At 46.8% G+C, this 13,110-nt stretch overlaps 1 protein-coding gene across 2 annotated transcripts in view; it reads right to left on the bottom strand.

Annotated features, from left to right (window-relative positions):
* The window catches only part of rassf8b (Ras association domain family member 8b), a 58,858-nt gene extending 46,731 nt beyond the window's left edge, over window positions 1–12,127 (bottom strand). For both annotated transcript variants that reach the window (XM_079494106.1, XM_079494107.1), the window contains exon 1: window positions 11,470–12,127. The gene's annotated coding sequence lies outside the window, so the exon portion shown is untranslated. The remainder of the gene's footprint in view (window positions 1–11,469) is intronic.
* Window positions 12,128–13,110: the final 983 nt, after the last annotated feature.

Below are 13,110 nucleotides of genomic sequence, written 5' to 3'. Positions count from 1 at the left end.
CAGCCCTGGATGCAGCACTGTACTGACCACACAGCCCTGGATGCAGCACTGTACTGACCACACAGCCCTGGATGCAGCACTGTACTGACCACACAGCCCTGGATGCAGCACTGTACTGACCACACAGCCCTGGATGCAGCACTGTACTGACCACACAGCCCTGGATGCAGCACTGTACTGACCACACAGCCCTGGATGCAGCACTGTACTGACCACACAGCCCTGGATGCAGCACTGTACTGACCACACAGCCCTGGATGCAGTATAGCACTGTACTGACCACACAGCCCTGGATGCAGCACTGTACTGACCACACAGCCCTGGATGCAGCACTGTACTGACCACACAGCCCTGGATGCAGTATAGCACTGTACTGACCACACAGCCCTGGATGCAGCACTGTACTGACCACACAGCCCTGGATGCAGCACTGTACTGACCACACAGCCCTGGATGCAGCACTGTACTGACCACACAGCCCTGGATGCAGCACTGTACTGACCACACAGCCCTGGATGCAGCACTGTACTGACCACACAGCCCTGGATGCAGCACTGTACTGACCACACAGCCCTGGATGCAGCACTGTACTGACCACACAGCCCTGGATGCAGCACTGTACTGACCACACAGCCCTGGATGCAGCACTGTACTGACCACACAGCCCTGGATGCAGCACTGTACTGACCACACAGCCCTGGATGCAGCACTGTACTGACCACAGAGCCCTGGATGCAGCACTGTACTGACCACACAGCCCTGGATGCAGCACTGTACTGACCACACAGCCCTGGATGCAGCACTGTACTGACCACACAGCCCTGGATGCAGCACTGTACTGACCACAGAGCCCTGGATGCAGCACTGTACTGACCACACAGCCCTGGATGCAGCACTGTACTGACCACACAGCCCTGGATGCAGCACTGTACTGACCACACAGCCCTGGATGCAGCACTGTACTGACCACAGAGCCCTGGATGCAGCACTGTACTGACCACACAGCCCTGGATGCAGCACTGTACTGACCACACAGCCCTGAATGCAGCACTGTACTGACCACACAGCCCTGAATGCAGCACTGTACTGACCACACAGCCCTGGATGCAGTATAGCACTGTACTGACCACACAGCCCTGTATGCAGTATAGCACTGTACTGACCACACAGCCCTGGATGCAGCACTGTACTGACCACACAGCCCTGGATGCAGTATAGCAGTGGATTCACTGTACTGACCACACAGCCCTGAATGCAGCACTGACTGACCACACAGCCTTGAATGCAGCACTGACTGACCACACAGCCCTGGATGCAGCACTGTACTGACCACACAGCCCTGGATGCAGTATAGCAGTGGTTTGACTGACCACACAGCCCTGGATGCAGTATAGCAGTGGTTTGACTGACCACACAGCCCTGGATGCAGTATAGCAGTGGTTTGACTGACCACACAGCCCTGGATGCAGCACTGTACTGACCACACAGCCCTGGATGCAGCACTGTACTGACCACACAGCCCTGTATGCAGTATAGCACTGTACTGACCACACAGCCCTGGATGCAGCACTGTACTGACCACACAGCCCTGGATGCAGCACTGTACTGACCACACAGCCCTGGATGCAGTATAGCAGTGGATTCACTGTACTGACCACACAGCCCTGAATGCAGCACTGACTGACCACACAGCCCTGAATGCAGCGCTGACTGACCACACAGCCCTGGATGCAGCACTGTACTGACCACACAGCCCTGGATGCAGTATAGCAGTGGTTTGACTGACCACACAGCCCTGGATGCAGTATAGCAGTGGTTTGACTGACCACACAGCCCTGGATGCAGTATAGCAGTGGTTTGACTGACCACACAGCCCTGGATGCAGCACTGTACTGACCACACAGCCCTGGATGCAGCACTGTACTGACCACACAGCCCTGGATGCAGCACTGTACTGACCACACAGCCCTGGATGCAGTATGGCAGTGGTTTGACTGACCACACAGCCCTGGATGCAGCACTGTACTGACCACACAGCCCTGGATGCAGCACTGTACTGACCACACAGCCCTGGATGCAGCACTGTACTGACCACACAGCCCTGGATGCAGCACTGTACTGACCACACAGCCCTGGATGCAGTATAGCAGTGGTTTGACTGACCACACAGCCCTGGATGCAGCACTGTACTGACCACACAGCCCTGGATGCAGTATAGCAGTGGTTTGACTGACCACACAGCCCTGGATGCAGCACTGTACTGACCACACAGCCCTGGATGCAGTATAGCAGTGGTTTGACTGACCACACAGCCCTGGATGCAGTATAGCAGTGGTTTGACTGTACTGACCACACAGCCCTGGATGCAGTATAGCAGTGGTTTGACTGTACTGACCACACAGCCCTGGATGCAGTATAGCAGTGGTTTGACTGTACTGACCACACAGCCCTGGATGCAGTATAGCAGTGGTTTGACTGTACTGACCACACAGCCCTGGATGCAGTATAGCAGTGGTTTGCAACCCTTTTCGTATCAAGGTCCATTATTTACTGGGCATTTGAGCCACGGACCTGATGAGATGTATCCTCTCTCAGACCTGATGAGATGTATCCTCTCTCAGACCTGATGAGATGTATCCTCTCTCAGACCTGATGAGATGTATCCTCTCTCAGACCTGATGAGATGTATCCTCTCTCAGACCTGATGAGATGTATCCTCTCTCAGACGGACCTGATGAGATGTATCCTCTCTCAGACGGACCTGATGAGATGTATCCTCTCTCAGACCTGATGAGATGTATCCTCTCTCAGACGGACCTGATGAGATGTATCCTCTCTCAGACCTGATGAGATGTATCCTCTCTCAGACCTGATGAGATGTATCCTCTCTCAGACCTGATGAGATGTATCCTCTCTCAGACCTGATGAGATGTATCCTCTCTCAGACCTGATGAGATGCATCCTCTCTCAGACCCAAGACTAAAGAATATTTTGTTGTCGTTGGATAAGATTGTGTCCACACAATTCCATGCTGTATTGATGTTGGTACCATTAGGAGAGACAACAGGCAAACGTTGATCAAAAATAACATTTATTCTACATTCTCTAATTGTGTATAGACTTCTTATAGAATTAAGTAATGCAGGTGTTTAACAATAATTTAACTCTTGAGAGTGTAAAATGAAACCAAATGGACCCCAAAAGGGTCCATTTGGTTTCATTTTACGCTCTCAAGAGTTAAAGACCTAATAATAAGGGTCCATTTGGTGTTTTGGTTTATCAACTCTCCATCATTTAGAGCTGGGGACCACCTGGAACCCCCTCAAGGACCACCTGGAACCCCCTCAAGGACCGCACTGGTTGAAAACCACTGCCGTATAAGACAGAAGTTCAAGTAGACCTATAGTTAATAATAGAAGAAGGAGTTTGTGTCAAAAGGATCAAGCTGTACTCAAAGCAATAAATAAATGCCAGGCCTGCATGCCACGGCGTCTTCCTTCTATCATATTCAGATTGACAGAACGTATCACAACAAGGCCAAGGCCGAAAGAACACGATTAACGAGACCGTACGGGCGTTATTATTATTACCCCAACAGTGAGATTAAGAAATGATTAAATTTATTTTTTAGCTTCCTTGAACTGATTTCTGTCAACCTGGAAATCTGGTTGCAAACAAACAAGAACGTGAGCCCGAAACATAACATATGGCAGCACATGGCAGTTACAGAAAGTTTTACACTTGCTGAAAATAGCAGATCTACAAGCTCACAACGCGTCGCGCTGCGACGCGTTGTGAGCTTGTAGATCTGCTATTTTCAGCATGAAACTAATTGTAACATGACTTCTACTGGATCTCTTGTCCACCAGTCCCTTCCTAACATTTTAGTCTAGTTTTTATTTGTTGGAAGTCAAGAGCCATAAGGAGCCACATGACATTAACGCATTAAAACACATGAACAGGACCATCGTGTGCTTTCACAACGTTGCCCGGAGACTTATTCTCCTTAAATGGATACATCCCTCTGCCTCCTACGCACAATAGATGGATTCATGAAAAATTCTATATTGTGTATCAAACTTGAAAAGATTAGGTTCTCCCTTAATGGTGTGTTCCATAAAACCTGGCAGGCCTTTCTGAACCACATTTTAATTGGCACCCTTATCATAGTGGAGGGAACAATTTTGTGTCCAGTATCACTACGCCAGTAGCAGCACAAAAACATAGTTCCAGGTGACAGAGGGGTCAAAGTTGAACACAAAAACATAGTTCCCGACTTCCCGGTGACAGAGGGGTCAAAGTTGAACGAAAGTTGCGCCATATGGCAGAAATTGGTCAACAATACAAATGACGCTAGTTTTGTGGATTAATTTATTTTTAATGAGTGGCCCCCAGACCCACACCAAATGACCGGAACTACTTAATATTAACCAAAACAAGACAAGAACTCCCACCACGGGACTCGATCAGGCAATCAATTAATACCTTTGCAACCACTATATTAATGGCAAGTATTTCCTACAACTTTAGGTCCAAAAATCTGAACTAAACCTTTAAAGGAGCATTCAGTGCTTTGGGTGATTTGGAAAATCCCCCGGTTTGCCTCGGTAACAACATGTGCACATGCACGCACTACAGTGGTGGGACACGCAACAGGCCAACAGCATGCACACCAAGGCCCGTCCCCGCTCGATCATGATTGGAGGAAGGCCCCTCTCTATCCTGATTGGATGAAGGCTGGGCCACCTATAGCCAAAAACGAAGGTTTTTTTTACCGCAGGAGTTAACTGGGGACAGGGAGGAACTCCTTATAATGGTCAGAACACTCTATAGTAGGGAGGATTATCACGTGATATTTGAATTAAGTGTAATCACTGAATATACCTTTAAGCAAGTGGCCTGATGTTGCTGCAGGCTGGGCTTACTTCAGGCAGAAATAAGCCGAATAGAAAACCTCCAAGGACAAATTAAACTGAACAGCACCACAGGGCAGCTATAGGCCTCGTCTATAACAGAGCCAGAAGAAAGTTAAGAAACCCAGTTCATAGAAGAATCGTTTGAGGTTTCATCAAACACGAAACAAGACACAAAACGGCCCCACGATAATTACACCAACCATGAAAACAAAAGTGTTTTAGATGGAAAGAAGAACTGCTCACCATGGCATGTTGTTATAGTGCCAAGCTCTTTTGGGCAGGAACCCCTTTTGGTGTTTCAAGCATTTATGTTATACTTTAGCTATTGAAAAATAGCAGATCTACAAGCTCATAGCGCAGCACCAAGTGCCGCGCTAAAGCTTGTAGGTCTGCTATTTTTTTTAAATCACGAAAATGTGGCGCAAATCTTTGAATATATATTCTTTCAGAGTGAACGTTTTTAACTCAAATCTTTGCTTCTGGGGGGTCCCTGGAACTACATATTTTAAATTATGTACATGTATTTTAAATACAGATAATTCGGGGGGTCCTTGACATGAAATAGTTTGAGAACCACTGACAAAGAAACATTTTCAGGATTTAGAAGATATTTGTAGAATCGATGGTAGGTCTAAATGGGTTAAAAAAGGAAAAGAAATGTAAAACAATGTAGAGAGCAATGTCGGAAATGCACATGAAATATGTATTACATTGTGCACAAACATAGAAACGTACAGTAGCATACAAAAACTGTCTGCAGCACTGGCATGACAAGCTTTGACTAACAGGTGTGTGTGTGTGTGTGTGTGTGTGTGTGTGTGTGTGTGTGTGTGTGTGTGTGTGTGTGTGTGTGTGTGTGTGTGTGTGTGTGTGTGTGTGTGTGTGTGTGTGTGTGTGTCATCACGCTCTACCCATTGAGCTACTGTGCAGGAAACGGAACCCCTACCTAGCTGGTTCTGGCAGTGTTGAGTTGTTGACCTCATTCTTTGCAGAACAGAAGTTAGAACACATAATGTTGGCCTCCTTAAAACCATTATCTACGTCACCAGAACTTTACCCCGTGACCACCGTTTGTTACCAAGATGTGAACTAATTTGCAATTGGGCCGAAATGTCAAAAATAAGGGTTCCTTGGAAGTTGGACCAACACGAGACGAAAAACAATGAAGCCTATTCTCTATTCTCAGTCACAGTTGCATGATGACAGTGTCACACCCGGCACTCAACGGCGATATTATACAGTAACTGATATTCAGGCCAACATTCAATTTGCGTCAACTAATTTAAGCTTTGAGGAATTCAATTTTCCACTTGTCCTATATGACACTTCATGCCCTATGGAGGAGGAGGGTGGCCGGCCAAGCAAAGTATATTGCCCTGGCTGGCAAGCAGCCAGTGTAGCCCGGCAGGCAGGCAGGCAGGCCCGGCCGGCCGGCCGGCCGCTGCTGCAGTCTCAAAAGTTAGAAGTAGTAATCAGCTTGCCTTTAAGCTTTTAACCCTGTAAGACTCGGCAGGGCTTATAGAGCTGCATGGCCACCAGGAGTGGGGGAGACAGACACCATTTACACATCCAAAGGACATCAAATGTTTTTCCCCCGCTGCTTCGGCGAGGGTCACTGTACAATAAACCATGGGTCGTTAAACAACGCGTGCCTTCATACACAACTGGGAATATCTGAGCTATTATAGGCTATTATATAATAGCCCAGCTATATCATATTCCACAAAGTGGAATATGATATAGCTGGGCTTAAAGAGTTTGGGGTGTAACTAAGGCAGGCAGGAGGATCCATTCAAAGCAGATTGTTTGCTAAACCCAATGCAGTATAGCAGTGGTTCTCGAACCTTTTCATGTCAAGGACCCCCAAATGAACACTTATTTGCCCCGCGGACCCACATTTTGAAAAGATATGCCAAGGACGCCAGTGCCACCATACTGTAAGAGAAGATCTTTACGGTTCGAGCAGTGATTCTCAACGGTTATACAATTTCAAGGGCCTCCAGTTTGACATGCATTAGGCTGCGGACCCCCAATGGCATTTCTATCTCTGGGACCCCAATTTATCAATTCAATTCAATGTTAACTTAAAGGGGAATTCCACTCATTTTCAACATTTTACTATGTCATTAATAATATACCTTAAGAGTTGTTGTGTGGACATAATAAAAAAGTCCCCCCATTCTGTGTTTCCTAGAACTGTAGGTCTGAAAAAAATCATTAAGGCCTTACTTGGGTCCTCATCAAACCCTGTACACTCAAGACACTGCCCCCGCTGCCACCCTTAGATCTCTATATATGGAGCTGACCTGTTCTGACATTCCATATGTTGATCTGACCTCATCAAACGCTGTACACTCGAGACACGCTCCATATATGGCCAGACCTCATCAAACCCTTTACATTCAAGACGCTGCCACCCTTAGATCTCCATATATGGAGCTGACCTGTTCTGACATTCCATATGTTGATCTGACCTCATCAAACCCTGTACACTCGAGACACGCTCCATATATGGCCAGACCTCATCAAACCCTTTACATTCAAGACACTGACCCCGCTGCCACCCTTAGATCTCCATATATGGAGCTGACCTGTTCTGACATTCCATATGTTTATCTGACCTCATCAAACCCTGTACACTCAAGACACGCTCCATATATGGCCAGTACAGAATTCATTCCGTATGTTGATCCCCATGCCAAAGCGCCAGCACTCGCCCTGCCCTCACCCAGGCGGATGCGTGCACGAGACCTCGTCACCCTCGCCCGTTGGGGCGAGGTCGCTTCTCGCCCATCTTAGATGTGAAGGCAAGCAGTAAAAGAGCTTCAACTCTCATCACCAACTAATCGATACAAGAACCAGTTAGTCAAAGTAAGAGTCCGATAGATCTATGGGTCCATATTTGACATTTTTTCATGACGATGTGTCCTTATTTGTTACCTTTTAGAATGTACAAATAGCATGAACAAATAGCAGATCTAACTACAAGATTGTGATGTAACTTGTCATGAGCTTGCAGTGCTTGCAACACATCGCGAGCTCGTTAAGCTTGAACTAATCAATGTGTTGTCATAATTTGATTTATTAGTAAATGTTGCCCTTTAAATGTGTTCATTAAATAACCTGTCAAATAATAAGTGATTGGTGGTGTCGGACGCTACGAAATCTGTCTCGTCGTCGGAGGCGAAACATCTGGCCATCAGTATGGGCTTTTTGGCTCTAGTCAGAGACTGTGGGGTGGCCGGGGTGACTGTGAGGTGGCCAGGGTGACTGTGAGGTGGCCAGGGTGACTGTGAGGTGACCAGGGTGACTGTGAGGTGACCAGGGTGACTGTGAGGTGACCAGGGTGACTGTGAGGTGGCCAGGGTGACTGTGGGGTGGCCAGGGTGACTGTGAGGTGACCAGGGTGACTGTGAGGTGGCCAGGGTGACTGTGGGGTGGTCAGGGTGACTGTGGGGTGGTCAGGGTGACTGTGGGGTGACTGTGAGGTGACCAGGGTGACATTTGGGTGATCAGGGTGACTGTGAGGTGACTGTGGGGTGGCCAGGGTGACTGTGAGGTGGTCAGGGTGACTGTGAGGTGACTGTGGGGTGGCCAGGGTGACTGTGAGGTGGTCAGGGTGACTGTGAGGTGACTGTGGGGTGGCCAGGGTGACTGTGAGGTGGTCAGGGTGACTGTGAGGTGACTGTGGGGTGGTCAGGGTGACATTTGGGTGATCAGGGTGATTGGGTGGGCGGAGGGTGAGTTGAGTTTGTTGTGGAATATGATAGAGGGGCTCGGTGGCTCAGTGAGTAAGAGCGCCTAACACCACCGAAGGGTGACTCAGGTCACTCTGGTCAGGTGGGTCACTCTGAAAATAGCAGATCTACTGTAGTAAGTGTGGCGTTGAGCAACGTGTTTGCAGAGCTTGTAGATCTGCTATTTTCAGCATGCGACCAGGTGTAAAATCAGGCATTACGAGTCGCTACCAAGGCCCGCCAAAATGCATTTTAGTTTCTGATGACTAAAATATAACTAAAACTAAACTCAATTTTATTCAAAAGACTTGAGTCAATAGAGGGTATGCGCATGCTTAAAGTGAATGGCACATTGAGTGGCAAATCGAGTGGCAAAGAAACATGCAAAGTGAGTTTAACATTGTTTAACGTTGTTTAATGCAATCAGATAGGACTTTTCTGTTTGGATGCATGGGTTGTCAAGGCCAGAAAGTAGTTTTTTGCCAGTCAGTAGACATTCCTGCATAACTTCCGGGTTTGATGATGATGTCACCCGCATACCCTTTATATGACTAAACCCAAATCAAAATGTGCTGTCAAAATCAACACTACAAGTTGCACATGTAGCTCATACAGTAAGTTTGTACTTATTTTCACTCTAGCTACAGTACTGTTACTGTTACTGTATGACACATGACTTCCCAGACACCACATCACAGATTACAGTCAAGCTGTAACTGTATGATTCATATAGCTCCGTTTGGAACCTCACTCTCTTAGCTCAGAGAAGAGGTTCCGTGTCAGGAGGATATCCCTGCATCGGTATAGAACGGGAGGTCGAGCAGCAGCGAGCCGTCCAAAAACAGTAGCGAAAACCGCTTTCGTACTATCGTTTCCAAAAAGTAAAGAAGGTATTCCTGGCTAGCTACAGATAATAAACTTAAAGACAGCCAGCCACTTAACATATTTAGGCAGGGGTGAAACAAGGTCCGCTTAAAAAGCTTATGAAGTCAGCCAGTACCATGTTTTCCCATACAATGCAGTCTTACGGAAGCAGTACTGCACATGCGTCATGCGGACGGGGGTTGACTGGACAATTTAAGCCTGATTTAAACAGTTGTTTCACCCGCCCTGTCTAACGTGCCTGTCCTAAGTTTATCATCTGTAGCTAGCCAGGAATACCTTTACTTTTTGGAAACGATACTGAGAAAAGGGTTTTCGCCACTGTTTTTGGACGGGGTCAACCCCTGTTCTACCGACGCAGGGATACCCTGACACAGAACCTCTTCTCAGAGCTAATAGCGTAGTAGAGTGAGGTTAAAAACAGAGCTAGTATAAATATGGTACATGACTTCACAGACACCACATCACAGAGATTACAGTCTAGCTGTAACTGTATGATTCACAACTCATCACTTCACAAACACCACTTCGCAGAGCTTACGGTTAGGCTAATTAATTATTCATCTTTACCACTTTAGTACTTTGACAATCTGCTCAAAGTACGTGATTACTTCCCATCTTAAGTTGTCACTGATTGTTTCCATTTCCAGACAGATTGTAACGAGCCATTGTTGGGTGACGGAGGCAACTTTGCCTTAATATAAACCAGACGCATACAAAAATGTGTCTTAGATTGATTTGTTTCCATTTACTTAACACATGTAATGAAAATCAAAAGTCATCCAGTGGTTTTCAACCAGTCCCAGGTGGTCGCCAGCTAAGTGATGAAGGGTTGGTAACCAAATGGACCCTTATTAGATCTTTATCTCTTCAATTAATGTTAAACATCTAGACACCAAGAGGTCTACACAATAAGAGAATGTAGAAGAATTGTTGTTTTTGATCAACGTTTGCCTGTTATCTCTCCTAATGGTACCAACATCAATACAGCATGGAATTGTGGACAGAATATTCCAATGACAACAAAAACATTCAAAGTCTTGGGTCTGAGAGGCTAAATAAAATGTCATCAAATGGTGGGCCGTGGCTCAAATGCTGAATAAACAACAGACCTTTGATATGAAAAAGGGTTGAAAACCACTGTTTTAATTAGCCCCATATGTGCCCTCTCCCTACGCTCATCCTGTAGCTCCGGAGCTACAGAATGAGCGAAAGGGAGAGGGCACATATGGGGCTATGTTTTAATCAGATTGAACTGCAGATTCATAGGAGTGAGTTTGGTAGTAGAGGACAGACGGACGGACAGTGCAGGCCACTCCTATATATGAGAAAACTAAGTTGGTCACAAAAAAAGAAAACAAAAAAAAGTTATGCAACTCTTGAGCAATCTGTGATGTTGTCTCTACACACTAGTGGAGTAGTGGTTCTCAAAGTGGGGCCCACTTCTAGCCAGGGGGGTCCCCCACTTAAAATGGTTGATAGTCAGGAACCAAATGGACCAGTATGGGTCTCTAACTCCAAGACTGTGCAAATGGATTTGCCCATTCTCAGAGTATTGTCATGTGGGGGTCCTAATCAATACATACCAAACTGGTCTTTGAAATGAAAAAGTTTGCACTGAATGGTCAACACAGACCCCCCCCCCCCCATCCTGTCTTGACAGTAAACGTTGAATAAAGTAGCCTAGGCTAAAATTAAATAACGGTTCCCATTCCATTCCACCCAGTATGACACTCACTGTGGCATTCTAAACACGTTGTTGTTGTTGTTGCCGCTACTTGGGTTGAATTCACATACACACAGCTGACTGACTGACTGACGCATAATATAACTAAGTCACTGATCCGTACGGTACAGTAACAGTGCAGGCTTTAAATTCACCGCATTAAAAAAATAAAAAACCCTAGCAGTAGGCTAATAAAACAGTACTGTACCTCTGCTGAATGAAGCTCGCTCTCTCTCTCTCAGTGCTTCTGTCCCAGCCCAGCAGCAGCCTCGCTCAGTCTGTCGCAGTCTTGTTGGGAAGAATTCGTCGTCCCGACAGGAGAAGAATGAATTCCAAATCCAACACTTCTTCTTCCTTCCTTGGCGAGCATGTTAAGGTGGGTGTACCGTCCACAACCACCACTTAACTATAGTATGTTGTTTTGGTGTTGTTGCGATGCGGTTATAATTGGCCTGAACGAATCAGACCTCAGACTCGATTCCCCCAGGCTAGCTGTCCGACCACCGGCGATCAAAGTTTGCGGTGCGGTGCGGTGCGTTGCGTTCATTCACGCGTGTCTGTAAACACACGCAGGCAGTTAACGGTAACGTAACGGTCACTCACTGGACATCCGACATGGGGAGCACACACACACATGACACACACACAGCCCGTGCTGCTCCGGCGTACTGTCGTAGCGTGCGTGTTGTTGCTTCAATCTCCTCCTCTCTGACTGACTGACTCACATCATCATCATCTCACGCACGCGCGCGCGCACACACACCCCACACACACACACAGTTCCCCTCTCTTGCCTTGTAAATTACACTAGAGCAGAAGTGGGACACACCGCAAGGCATTATGGACCGGTTTAAAGCTGCAATGCACTGGCCGCTAGCACTACAGCACCACACGCACGCACGCACGGACGCGCCACCACCACAGCGCGCGCACCACTCACACACACACACACACACACACACACACATGAGTCAGTGAGTGACATGATGGAGATTTGATGCCTCAGTCACCATGATGGCATTTATAAGTGCATGGTTGGTGTTGGTCACTAAGAAAACAAGTACTCACATGATTTACTTATAAGTAGGCTAAAAGTACTGCCATGTGGAAATACTCCAAGTATTCCGGAATTCAAAAAGTAGGCATATGAGTAAAATTACACTTGGCTTCAAAATGTACTTAAAGTATCAAAAGTAAAAGTACACAATATGCAGAATCAAAATGTATCATGGCCATTTCTACTAGTTTTCAAATGTATTACTAAAAAACATACATAACAGATCTAAGCTCACAATGTGTCGCATTGCAAGTTGCAATGCACACACGAAAAGATGAAATTACCTACCTAGGATCCATCCTGAAGGCAAATCTTTCCGGTGATAAAATGGCCACCAACGTAATAAAAAAAAGTCAACCAAAGAACAAGATTCCTATAGGATCTCCTCACTGGTCGACAAAAACACCTTGAAGACCCTAAGTAACAGGAGCCCTCGTACAAGGTTTCTTCGACTATGCATGCACCTCTTGGTACCACAGCACCTCGAAGGCCCTTAAAACAAGGCTCCAGACTTCCCAAAACAAACTGGTCAGGTTACTAATTGGCCTCACTCCCTGAACCCACCTCACCCCTGCCCACTTTGACAGGCTGGAATGGCTTAGGGTTGACGACAGACAGAGTACAGCATCTTGCAATGGGTCTGGTCCACAAGATTCGATACACCAAGATACCCATGTAGCTGTCTAAATACTTCCTTAATGTCAACGAAGTCCACACCCACAACACCAGATCCCTCTGGTGTTGTTGCGATGCGGTTATAATTGGCCCTGAACGAATCAGACCTCAGACAAA

Source organism: Electrona antarctica (assembly GCF_951216825.1).
Source record: "Electrona antarctica genome assembly, chromosome: 23".
Lineage (NCBI taxonomy): Eukaryota > Metazoa > Chordata > Actinopteri > Myctophiformes > Myctophidae > Electrona > Electrona antarctica.
The sequence above is the reverse complement of the archived record's forward strand: the minus strand, read 5'-3'. Positions and strand labels throughout refer to the sequence as shown.